The sequence below is a fragment of the Mustela putorius genome, unplaced genomic scaffold (assembly GCF_011764305.1).
Source record: "Mustela putorius furo isolate JIRA1106 unplaced genomic scaffold, ASM1176430v1.1 tig00004033_pilon_pilon_pilon, whole genome shotgun sequence".
Lineage (NCBI taxonomy): Eukaryota > Metazoa > Chordata > Mammalia > Carnivora > Mustelidae > Mustela > Mustela putorius.
Window position 1 is genome coordinate 5727363 of NW_025422169.1, and position 13821 is coordinate 5741183.

A 13821-nucleotide genomic window follows, 5' to 3' on the forward strand; every position below is an offset into this window, starting at 1 on the left:
CGCACTTTCTCGCCACACACCTCTACTAATAGGCATTTTCAGGTCTGCTTCAGAATCTTTGACAGTCTTCTGGTGTCTATATATGGTTTGACTAAAGTCAGAGGCAAAGTTTCTCTTTTTTTTGGAGAACGTTGCTGCAGGGAAAGACCCAGAAGTACAAACCAGCATTGTCATCCACACCTTCTGGGAAGACAGCTGTCTGTCCTTGGCAGAGGGGACGTCTTTCTTTCCTTTTCTTCCCACTGTTTCTTCCATTTAGCAGCAGATCTGACCATCATAAGACTTTTGTTTTGTTTTGTTTTTGGACATACCTGTTTGGGGGAGTTTTTAATGGGTATTTTTAAAGTAGTACCAATTGTCATTTTTTGAAAACAACTTTGATCAGAGCACCTAAACCACCGCTTAGGTCAATATTACTCTCTGAGAAGGAATTCGGGATACTCCTGGGACGTGTGTTCCCGGTGTACTGTGCAGAATTCTCTAACTGGCTTCACGGAAAGTCCAGCTACTTTCTTTCTCTTAACTGCCTCACTCTTATTTGCATGGAGGACAGAAAAGCCTGAGAGCTGTAGACTCATCTTCTGCAGGTAAATTCTCATGTGAGAATTTAGAATTTACTGTGGTTGCCTGTTGCCCTTAGTGCACCTCTAAGGGAAGGAGACGCTGACTTTTTTATCCAGTTCGGAAGGCGTGTACATTCTGGGATCAGCAGCTGTGAAGACCCGCCAGTCCCGAAAATGACCAGGGGTCCAGGCAATCCCCGAGCAACCTTTGTGCTCCTCTCTTCTCCTGGATGTGGGGAGCCATGACATTCCCACCAAAATGAGCTGCCCCTGGAAGGAGTCCACAACTTCTGAGTATCTGCTTGGCAATATCCATCCATCTTTCACTTTGGATAGTTTGAGGTCAAAATACCCACTTGCCAGTTCTGCCCATATTGCACTGCCTCCGAACCAGAAGAAAGATGGATAGTGCTAAGTGTTATCAGAGGAAAAGCAGCAAAGCGATATTCAGTCCCTCTCACATACTTATTTTCCTTGATCTTAATTTAAGAGACCTGTACATTCAGTTTCATTCACTCCTATTTTATTATATTTCTCTCATATATTAATTATTCCTTACAAATACTTTGTTCATAAAAATGGTAGGGTTAACTAATCAGCATATGAACACAATAATCCTAATTGATATTAACAACTTAGCATTGCTTTATTATCATAAGAAATGACAGGAGTTTTTGATTATTCAAATGTGTGGAGCTTTAGATATGCCATAGTTAAGAATGACCTATAGGGACACTGTCATAAATAAGGTATAAAACTCAGCCAGCCACTGTCCCTGACATTAATGTTGCATCTGAGGTCAGGAAGCCTTTAGTCCTTCCTATGAATTTTTTTTTTCTTCTGCATTTCTTGGAAGAGAAGATCCTGTCTCCTATCGAATGGTTGTAAGAACCTGTACTATCTGCTTCAGGAAAGGGCTTCTATACATGACCCTGGTTGGTGCCTCTGGGGTCAGAGAGTGAACCCTTCAGAGCTATGGACATATTGTGTGACCATATGTGCCTGCTTGTTAATACACCTCTGTGTGCATTTTTATCTATAGATCTCTACCTGTTGCTATGTCTGCTTATCTATCTATCTATCTATCTATCTATCATTTCTGGAAGAAATTTACCTAAAATCTACATACATTAAAATGATGAAGCGTCTAGGCTATAAGAATATGCTCATTGTAAACATATGAAAAAAATATAAAACATTACCGTCTGGACATTGGACAACTGGCAGCCTGTGAAAAGAGAAACAAACAAGGTGAGCCCTAGAATTGCCTCAGATCAGCCTGGAGGCATGACCTAACCCTACCATGCAGGGAGAGGAAACTGAAGTGAAGTCTGGAGATCTGGCTGCATTGAGGAGACTTGAGAGTGGTATTTAGGAGGCCAAGGTGGCTACAATATGAAGGTAGAGTTCTTGTAGATGAGCTGCACAAAGCGAGTTGCTGAGATCTCCAGTGGGTCTTCTCTAACCTCTGGTCAAGAAATGACTTACACAGTCCTGAGTGGGGGGAACCACATGCAGGTAGCAGGAGACTCAACATCCCTGGACCTTGCTCAGGGCCGGTAAGAGCATGTCCTCCACCAGTCAGAGTGCAACACATGCATAAGACATGGAGTGTTGATTCGAGTCCAAAGAAGGGCCACACCTTAATTGTGGGGCTAACAGTCCTAGCACCAAGGCTGTTCTTGATCTGGCCTGTCAAGGCTCACAAGTGATTAAAATGACTGCAGTAACTTAACTGTATGCCAGAATGAAGGCATATGCTCTTTAATTAGCAATAATTGTGCCTCAGATAAACCTTATTGGCTACAATATTACCACTGCGCAAAGCTGGCATATGCTCTTCAAAGGAATACAACAGAATCCAGCAGTTGACAATGTGAAGTTCTCAATGTCGGGCAACAATGAAAACTTACCAGGCATAGAAAGAATAAGAACAATCTGAGTCATTATAGGAGAAAAATTAATCAGTAAAAATAAACCTTGAAATGACAGAGTGGATGGAAGTAGCAGAAAGATCCTAAAACAGTTATTACTAATCTTAAAAATATGTCAGATCATGTAAAGGAAAAGATGGGGACGATGAAGAGAAAGCGGGAAGATTTAAAAAGATCTAATTGGAATGTCGAAGGATGAAAAACTGCATCATTTAGAAGCCAATCTGCAGAGGTGGGAACATAGTACTTCTGTATCTTCCCAATTAGGGCTACAAATTGTAATCTGGACAGAACAATTGAACTGGTTCAAGCCAGACTCTAAAAATTATTCTGCTCTTTCAAGATTAACCTGCGACCTTTTACCAAACTCTTTCTTCTCAAAGAATCTGGCCCAGCAAACCCACAGACGGTCACTTCCTCTATTCTTGAGGATGAACAGGGCCTGCCTAGCCCCCCAGTGCCGGTCATTCAGGACAGACAGCCTAGAAACTGCCACAGGCCAAAGAGATCTCGTCGCTCCACTTCTTTCCTGACATGCAGGTTTTCATGTCTGAAACATTAAAGTATTCCTTCTCTCACCTGTGTGTGTGTGTGTGTTGTGTGGGGTGTGTGTGTGTGTGTGTGCCATTCATGTATGTTGTATGCTCTGTGTGCATACATGCGTGCTATGGCGCATGAACATGAGTGGACAGATGTGTGCATGCATGAGTCAGGTGGTATGGGTGGCATGGAACATGTATATTGTTGAATGTTTTGTGCTGTGCACACTTGCTTTATGTGTATATGCGTGCCTGTCTGTGCCATGTGTGCACATGAGTTGTGTGGTGTGTGTCATGTATGCACATGCATGTGTGTGTCATGTGATAAGTATCATGAGTTTTCGGTGGGGCACACATATACTGGATGTTGCATGTGCATGCATGTTGCACACGTGCGCTGTTTTGTGTGTTGTGTGTCTATGTGTGTATGTGTGTGCTGTGTGCATGTGTGTGTTGTGTGTGTGTATTGCACATGAATGGGTGTGGTGTGGTGTGGTATGTGTGTGTGTGTGTGTGTGTGTGTGTGTGTGTGAGATATCCCCTGGCCAGCTTCCAGGGTTCACCCTAGGCCTCACACTTCCTGCAAGAATCTCAGTTTCTCCCCTTAACCAGAACTCACCACGCTCCGTTCTAAATGCTGTTGATGTGTATTACGTAAGACCACAAACCCTTGACAGGGGGATCATGTTTACTGCTTCTGCCCAGGGCTTGGTGTCTTAGGTGGAACAGGGCACCCTTGTGCCATTATTAGTCACTACGAAGCTTCAGTTTGGAACTGAGATCCCACCAACCTTGGACAAATCACAAATACTGAGTGACGTTGACATTCCCTTGGGTGGTGAGGTCAAAAAGAGACTGAAAACGGGGAAGAACAGTCGCATTTAGCAAAACATTTGCCCGTGTGATAAGTGGCTACAAAGATGTCAGTGATACTCGGTGCAAAATGACCATTGCACTTGTTTTTGGACACTGGATATGCTTCTTTTTAATGCTAGAAATGATTGAATCTAGGAGATATACCGAGCATTATTTGGTCTATTGTCTCATGACCTGGATAGGAGGTTTATTTTGCCATAGTATTTCCAGTTTGCTTTGAAAAAAATTTCATTTAGCCAGTGAGTAATTTGACAATGTATTTGATAATCCACTTTGGGTTAAGACCATTTATTTCTGGGCTTTGCTAGCTTTTTTCCATCAGGTCATTTATTAGGGGTCTTTAATTTAGGCAGTGACTACATTTTTTTTTTTTTCTTAAACCACATTGTTGAATTCACATTATCATTATCACCACAAACTCTTTGTCCATACGGTTCAAGAAACACTATTGCCTGAGGCTAGGGGTGAGTCGACTGTCTTTCCCAAAGGAAAAGAACCAGAAAAATCATTTATCACTTCATCCTCTTCCTTATCAACGGTTTCTTCTCCCTGACGGAGGCTTGTCCCTGCGGCTCTTTGGAAATTGACAATTCAGGAAGAATCAATGGGGAGCTGCATTTTTGACGGATGAACCATTCGAAAATTCTATGGCATTCTTCCCGTGACCTTTTCTGAAGACAGATAAATAGCCTTCCAAAGGTTGCATTTTATTTTATGTTCAAAAAAATCTCACCAGTCAAGGTGTATTAGAAGCAACTGAGTTGCATTTGGCTCGTTCCGAATAAGAAAAAAAAAATAAATGACGGGGGGTGGGTGGGAGATAGTACAACTTAGAGACGTCTTTTGGAAGAGGAAGAGAAATTTACAAAGAGATAAACTTCAGTACCGCGGGGCTCTGAACCACAGGGTGCGAGGCTGCACGGAAGCTCTCCATCTCCTTAAAGATGATTTCTTTTATTTCTTTGCTTAAAGGTGATTGCTAACCTGGCATTCCACCCTGCTAGCTATGGTATACTTGATACATATAATTTAGGTAACGTCCCCCCTTGTGCAAACCTAACACCTTTATCCATCAGGACGGCTCTAATTTCATGGCCCATGCTATTTATGGAGGAACAGAATTAAATACGTTGAAACCACAGCACACCGGCAAGATGAAACATGGCCTTAGAAAAGTGTCGGTATTTAAATTCAGTAAGGCCAGAGCAAATGTGAGGAATGATGATACCGTAGGACTCAGAAAGTACCTCTTAGAGTTTGTTACAGGATTTGAGTGCGGGGACGGAGAACAGGGGAGCATCTTGAAGAATTTAAATAATACAGAATAGGTAGAAAGGATAGAGTGAATGAAGCCCCAGCCTATGGCCAGTGATAGAAAAAAATGCTTTTGGAGAATCAGGAAGGAGAGGGTGTGCTGCAATGAGAGAATTGCCGGACTATGGGCAAATTACTTTCCTAAATCCTGCCTGTAGTCTGTCAGAATTAATATATCTTCAAATGTTTCAGCTATAATTTTATTTAGCTTTCTGTTGTGTTGTGTTGTGTCATGTTTCCTAGGGTTTAGGTTGGCTGGGAAAAGAGGTCCCCGTGTTGCCCTGCAGTGACATTTTACATGGGTTTGTCGCCGGTATTAATGCCATTAACCAGTCGTAACAGATCCCGTGTACCGAGTGTTTACTGTGTCATGTATGTCACACGCCATGACTTCTTCATTCCCTTAACAATCATAGGGTGACGGAATTGTTATTTTGTCCATTTGATAATGTCAGACCTTGATGACAGCAATGGCTGGGAGAGGTTTTAAGGACTCTTCTGGGGGCAATTAGATAATTCGGCCTCTCAGGCTCCTATGTTGAGAGATCTGTTACCAGTGTGTTCCATGTCACCCACTGTTGTCTTCCTAGATTAGCCAGTAAAGCAACAGCCAATTTCACGACAAGGAAATAGAGAAATAGTCTCTTCTGTTAAAAACGGCCTCCGTGAAAAAATTTCATGCAAATTATTGACAAGAAGTAATAGAAAATATGAGAAAAACTAGCCACTTTGACATAAGAAACACTGGCTATGTCTAAAAACTTCTGTAACTCAACTAAAAAAAAAAATGCAACGAGCTTTCTAAGAATGAGATAAAACCCTTCACATAAAATATCTTCAGTAAAAATCCCAAGAAGAAATATTTTTTCAATTGTGACACAGGCAATTAAAAATCTCTAGAAACCTCAGAGGGCCTTTGCTGTATCTGTGATGAGTTAGTCAAAGAGTATAAATGGGGGAAAATCCTTCTCTGAGCATAGATGTTCATTTTTTTTTTAATGTTTTCTCTGAGTCACAAAAATGAAAAACATTTTGGAAAATGAGAAGAGTTCTTAGAATTTCAGGTAGATGCTGTGAATTTTAAATCATCCCTTTCTATCTTCCTAATCATGAAATCCTGTTGAAAAGCTCTTCCAGAGCCTCAGCCATGCTTCCCAGACCCGCTCTGCAGACGCCGAACTCACCCATGAGAGACGGCGCCCTGGGGCTGGCTCACCGTGGGTCCCAGTGAGTGAGTGAGCTCCGCCGGTCCGGTCAGTGCAAGCCCGAGTGCTATGAGTGAGTAACATGACGTGTTTCCAAGAGCTTCCAAGTTAGAAGGTCCATGACCATCCCATTCTTCTTCATACAATCATTTCAACCCTGTACAAACGGAATTGAATTTGACTTAAGTTTTTTGTTCTTAAAAATGCATGCGTATTTAGAATTGCACATTTCAGAAATTGAGAACAAGGGAGAAAACCTGCACAGACCATCCGCTCTCCGTCCAGCCTACTTGTCTACATCTCCTCTAATGAGTGGGACATTCCTTGACACTACGATTTTCAAAGTTTTCTTCTCTCTTCCCTCATCAGGATTCCTTTCCTATGATAAATCATGTTACTTTTCCCCACAGAGCCATCTTCTTGGTGGGCTCAGCCCTGTTTAGTTTTCTCCGCCTGACACTTCAACGCTCACCTTGAGAAAGAATTTCAGGCAGCTGGCCAGATCACACGCCGTTTGTCTATGTCAATATTTACGCTGCCTCTTCTCTGACTCCACGCAAGTTTGTCTCCCTCAGAATTAATTATTAAGTTCTCAAAGGGATGTTTCCTTGGATGAGATTATTTTTTTATATAAAACTGCAGGCTTTTTAATTTAGGGAAAAATCACAAATTCTGAAAATATAAAAATGGTCCATATTAGAAAAGAAAAAAAAAGTTTATGCTCAATTTCTGCCTTATTCCACGTGAAATTTCTTTCTTTCTTTCTTTCTTTCTTTCTTTCTTGTCCACCCTCAGATGTAATTTGGCAGAGTTACAATTGTAACGTAGATTCTTTTTAACCCAGAGATCACTTTCAATTCCTCCACATCACCCTCACCATCAGCCAATACCGAAAGAAGCTGTGGAAACAAGGTCAGGGATTTGCACAGTTGAGGGAAACGGGGGACACGGCAGAAATTGGATGTGGAGGCCAAGGGCAGGGATTGAGAACATGGCGCCTGGGATCCCACCACGAGCTCAGGGGCCCGCTCTGCCCAGTAGCTGTCCTATGTCCCCCCTCTGGGCTTCCGGAGCTTACTCCTCTGACGGGGCCTCTGACCTCCAGCTCGCAGAACTGACGTGGGGATCAAGCGAGGTCCTGCCCGTGAGCAGTCAGCAGCTACGTGGCGCTCATTCCTGTTGATGTCATCATTACTCCCCTTGATCTCACCCACCATTTGCAGAGTACCTTGTCAGACACGGGGGCGGGGAGAAGACAGTGAGTGAATCTTTGTGTGTTGTTAGTGTGGCTACTGTGCAATCATCGCTGACCAACCGGCTGTGGCATCCCAACCTACTTATTATCAGTATCACTTCCCAATCTGTTGGCTGAGTCTCTTCAGACTTGTCTCCCCCATGTCCCCATGCAGGGTGAAGAGCTGTGCCCACAGGGGGTCACTGGTTTGGTGGATTCATCCGCCTGGCTCCTGACTGATCTGCATTCCAAGACTCAAAGCATGGGGCATGTCAAAGGGAATTTCTACCGTGCGTAAATTCTTATCGCATGGAAACAATCTGGGTTTACAGAAGACCTAACCACTTCTGCACTAAATGTGAGATGTGCAATCCAAGAACGCCATTCGTATCCAAACAAATGACTAAAGCCTTGGGAATGAGTCTGTTGACTAAGTGTCCTGAGTCATGATGTAGAGAACGATTTTAATGGACTTCTGGAGCTGTCGGTCCGTGTCTGGTTTTCGCAGGCTGGTGCTGCTCCGGGCTCACCTTGATCACAGAACCGTAGGTGGTTAAATCCCCGGTTAATGCTTAATTAGGCAAACTTTTCCTGCTTAGGCATTAATGCTTTTTACAAGTCAATACTGAGGTCCCAACCACCCTGTCAGCCGTGTATCACCCAGGTCTCCCAGCGTTGTCCATCTTTTTGGAATAATTAAATTCCCGGTGGAACTCCATACATCGATTCCAAGCCCAGTGTAACTGACCCATGAATCACAACACAAAAAGCCAGCAGGTGTGGAGATCCAAGACTATGCAAACTCATAGATGGAAAGAGAGATCCCCGTCATGGGGGAATAGCTCAGCAGCAAAATAAGTGCACAGGAAAGCTAAAGGCAACAAAACATGCAAATTTCTGAATTTCTGGCCACAGTTAGTGAGAGGAATTAAAGGCTGTGATGCTTGGCTTGAAAAAAAAAAAATCCCAGGCTGATTTTTCTTTGTGATAGATGATGCTGTGTTAATGACAAAATGACGAAGCATCCGTTTTAGCATGCCGCGAGCCTGCCAGCTGTCTCCCAGATACTTCTGTTTTATCCTCACAAAAGCATATGAGACAAATACAAAACTCAGACAGTTTAACTCTTTTGAGCAGATCTCCCAGGTATATGAACGAGGCTTGAGCCAAATTTATGTCAGAGCAAGCTAAGCAAATGGATTTTCCGCGGCTAATCGCCTCTGGAATATGGATCATAAAAATGCAATAAAGGAGGAATCAAAATCAACACACATGAAAAAGCTAAAAAAATATTAAATCATTCGGTTTGTGAAGGACAGAATTATTTGATATAAGCAGTCTTTTGTCGCAGGGGTAAAAACCCCTCCTGACTTCTGCCCTCGGAGTTTGATAGAAACAGCTCTTGCAAAGGTCACTGGTTAGCTCCGTGTCACCAAACGACAAAGGCATTTTCTCTTCCACCTTTTTTTTTTTTTTTTTTAAATTTCTAGCAACATTTGATGCAATGGACTGCCTACTTCCTATTTCTTGAAACACTTTATTCCTGTGGTCTCTGCAATATCCCATCTTTCAATTTTTCTTGTACCATCCTGGATGCTGTGTCTTAGACCTCCTTGCTGGGTCCTATTTCTACAGAGGAAAGATGGCTTTAGTTACTGTCTGGTTGATAAGGCCTTTCCGTTCGAGATTTCTGGCTCAGGCCCCTGTATCCAAGTGTTTATGAGTCATTGCCGCTGGGATGTTTCAAAGCCTCTTAAATTCAACATGTCACCAATGGGGCTCTGGTTTCTCTTGCTCCCATTCCGTGCACCCACCATAGTCTCCAGTACTGCCCCTGTTCAGAGGCCCATGGTTCAGTGAAAGGCTCCTTCATCTACCTATCTTCTCCAGACACTTGGGAAAACCTTGCCACTTACCAATAAGGCAGACCATGGCTGTTTTCTCCAAACATCCCGAGAAAGACGTGTGATCTGTGATCTATCCACAGGACAACTGTGCATTGGGGAATGGAAACAACTCAGATTTTCTAGGGATTACAAAATAATCTCTCCGATAAGATGTTAATCCTTACAGACACAAAATATCATGATAGTCCGTTGGCCAACGAAAGGCAGCAGGTGACAGATAGACAGGTGGTATGAATCTATTCCACAGAGGATCCAATTAGGCTGTGAGTTTATTTGTGGGTTTTTACAAAGTCCTGGAGACTGTAAATACATTTAACAACCACCTGAATCCCCACAGAGGTCTTACCATCAGAGCAAGCACTATTATGGTAGCAAGGACCCAAATGGAGATTCCTGGAAACGCCCTCATCTTCCAAAGAGTCAACGGAATGACATAGGAGAGTAATGGAGATTTGTGTCTCCATCAAGATGTGAAGATGCAAAAGTGGGGATTCCTATCACACCCTCCTGTAACTCACCCCTTTGGCTGGTAGAAGAGCCAGATGGGTCTTGCAGAATGACTTGGATGATCACAAACTTAATCAGTAGTGATAACAATCACAGCTGCTGTACCAGATGTAGTGTGTTCACTGAAATAAATCAACATAGCCTCTGGCCGCTGATACGTACCATGCACCCACTGATTGAGTGAACTTTCTCTGCAATGCCCATCAGTAAAGATAACCAGAGGAAGTTTATCTTCATCTGCCAGGGAGGCCATAAAGCTTTATGGCCGTACCACAGGGCTATGCCCAATCTCCTGTTTTTGGCACAGTTCTGGAGGAGCCTTGACTATCTGATACATTCTTATCATGCTAGTCTCTTATACCAGTAACTTCATGTAAAATGGCGTCGGAGGCAGTGCTTATAAGTAACCTAACTGCCGGCTTGAGAGGATAATCACCCTGGATCTCCAGATGTCTTCCAGCTTGGGGAGTTCTTCAGCGCCCACTTGTCTCACACAGAAAGCTGTCTCCTCCGAAGTAGAGGCCAGTTGCAGGAGCAGAGCCCTTAGAGGATCTCTCTGGATTTGGCACAACATAGATCATGTTGGATTTTGCAGCTCTGCCTTCAGGTAACCTTCAAGTTCTAAGCTTTGAAAAGAATCTGGAAAGGAGAAGGCTTGCACAGAGCTGAGGTATGGTGTTAACCGTCTTGGTACTCGGACCTTCATCCCTAGCAGACCCAGTGGTGCCTAGAAGTGTCTGTGGTAGAGGGAGATGATGCCTTTTGGAGGCTCTGGAAAACTCCAGTAGGAGGCTGACACACAGATGTAGGGGTTTTGAGTAAGACCCCGCCCACTCCTGATCACAATATTCTACATTTGAATGTCTGCTCCTGGTTTGCTCCTAGACCCAGGTAGAGACTGAATATTGGACCTGAGGATATCAGTAACTGTGTGGTTATACTATGACATAACCTGTCAAAGTTGGGGTTTATAGAAAGCATTGGGTGGTGAAAGTTCATTTTGAATACGCACAGCAGCGTTTTGTTATAACATGGAAATTGTATACGCAAGACTGACCATGAGCAGGTGAACCAGGCACAAATACATTGCTCAGGATTGAGTTCCACAGGCCTTGCTCCTGTGGCTTTGCTGCCTCTCCCTGATCACATACTAAGAGGCCTCCTAGGGAGTTCCCTGTAATGAATTAACGGAGGAGGGGAAGTGTATCCCTGGCTTACAGGTAGGCTGTCACAGCACATCTGTGCCAGGTAGGAGGAGTTAATGGCAGCCCCTTCAGGGGTTGGTCGGGATGGTCAAGAAAGTCAGGGACACCTCCAGTGGTCTGCTGCTTGTCCAGTGCATGGAAGGGGAGAGGGCCTTCGGTTCAGATCTGATTCTTGGACAGTGGCTGCTTGGAAGACTGGTGACCAGGAGGCCAGGGAAGAGGAGTGAGGAAGGGCCATTCAGAGTGGAGACAGAGAGTGAAGGTCCCTGTCTTGCAGAGGTATGCCAAGTAAAGGACACTCATTTCCCAGGAAGCCCTCAGCAGACAAAGTGAGCTCTCGTGGCACAGAAGACTGCCTTTTCCTGCAGGTGCTCTGAGCTGCTCTGGACACCTTGCACAAGTGTCCCGGCAGCAACAATGGGGATCTTGCGCAAGGCTAACAACATGGGCTCCCTTGCCCCAAGCCCTGTGTGGCTTTAGTCCCTTCTGAGGGCCCCACCTGCCAACACAAGAGGCCAATGTTGAATGACTGATATGGCCTTTTTCAGGGGGAAACTTGGCCACATATTGGATATTGTATTAGAACTATTTCATGACAGAGGGAGCTGTGATTTGTCCTCAAAAACCATTCAAATACTCATCTGCCAACCCTAGGCATAAAATTTGTGCCAACACCATTTGTGGACTTACAGCATGCCTTAACTCATGAGCTGTCATGCAGAGAACATTGCCTGAGACTTAGGGACTCTTATTTCGACAAAGGAACTTTGGCAGTGGTCTCCCTGCCACTCAGAAGCAGCTGGCATGATACTGTGGTAAGTTCAATGAATGCTAAGTTATGGGACCAATTAGGAGGAAATACCCTGCAAGGTTAGGACACTGTCCCTCGAGGCGTAGTGCCAACCTTTACACCAGGGCCAAGGTGTGGTATTCTTTTCCCCAACAGCCAAGCTCTGTGGGTCCAGGAGCCAGGGGGCAGAAGCAGAAATCCTGTCTCACTGTCATATCTCATTACTCAATTTCAGAAATTTGCCTCCCATCTCTGCAATCGTGCGCTTCCTGTATGTGGAAACCTAGGGTCCAAGGGAGGAATGCTTTTGGGAACACTGCCACGGTTTTGTTGAGTTACAAACTGAGGCTGCCTCTTTGCCTTTGGCACATAAAAGAAGGAACATAGGAGGTCACTGTACTACTTGGTATGGTTCATCTCAATCACTAAGGAAAAATTGGGTTGATTCCACACAAGGACAACTGGAAGGTTGTGAAACCCCCATGTTCCCTGAGTTGCCACCTACTGCTGTTGTGTCTTCATCATCATCGTCAATGGGAAACCATAGGCACTAAACAAATTCTTGTCCACTGGTGATTTACACCCTTCATTGATAAGACTTAGGAAAACAACCAATAAACTAGCAAAAACATTTTGTGAGGCTACATGCCATGCCAGCTGGAGATAAGGGAACGACTGGGGAGAGCAGGAAGCTGGGATGGTGAGTTGAGACCGGGTAAGGGAGGCTCTGTAGCCTCTCTCTTGTATATTTATCCCTTCCCCACCCCCACACGGCTTTTCACAAAGAACTCTGGATATGGATAATATTATCATTTTGGTGCTCTGGAACCTTAATTAAGCAGACATCATTCTATGAGGAGACAGTGGTTGATGGGAAATGAGTTTCCTTTTGCTGGGGGTGGGAAATTCTTCACTCAAAAGAAGGGCAGATTGTACAGTAAGTGGTGAAAAGAGCAGATCATGATGGTGATTGTCTCCATGTCACCTCCAAAGCCATGTCCTGACACTTTCTGTCCTGTCTGTGTCTGTGACACTCACCTCCGTGGAAAGCATTATCTAGCCTTTTTGGCCTCTTTAATCAATACAGCCATGGAGACGCGTGGAAGGAAGGAGGGCGGGAGTTTCCTCCTCTTCCCTTGCTGCTGGCCCAGGGCTTTGGCCGTGTTTGTGCACGCTTGGCCCTGACTCTCTACAGAGACACTCCTGCATGGACATGTCCCTCAGTGGGTCTGGCAAAACCCACTCGAGAGCAGGGCTCATAAATACCATTGTTTGTTTTCAGGATCTCACTGTTGGTTTTCCCAATACTCTCGATACTGTTGGAAATATCCTTATTATTAATATCCTCAATTAATCCTTGTTAATGTGCCATCTGTTTCCTACCAGGACACGGGCAGATATACTTCATAAATAGCTCTTAGATCTGTCGACTGTTCTGGATCTCCACCTGTATTGGTGAGCTTGGGCTGCTGCAGTGAGATACCTCAGCCAGGGGTACCTAACCACGATGACTTACATCTCACAGTTTTAGAGGCTAGACACCCTAGATGAGGTGCTGGCAGATTCGGTTCCCAGTGAGAGCTCACTCCCTGGCTCGTAGACAGCAACCTTCTCATTGTCCTTGCGTGATAGACACAGTGAGTCCTGGTGCTTCACTTCCTGTAAGGACATTACTTCCATCATGGCGCCCCATACTTCTGGCCTCATCTGAACCAATCATCGCCCAAAGCTTTCACCTCCAGATGCC

The 13821-nt window shown here is 44.3% G+C and overlaps 1 non-coding gene across 1 annotated transcript; it reads right to left on the minus strand.

The window, feature by feature from the left end:
• Window positions 1-2253: 2253 nt before the first annotated feature.
• LOC123389802 lies at window positions 2254-2392 on the minus strand. Its single transcript, XR_006604455.1, has one exon. It is a non-coding gene; the product is annotated as a U4 spliceosomal RNA (small nuclear RNA).
• Between the last annotated feature and the right edge of the window lie 11429 nt (window positions 2393-13821).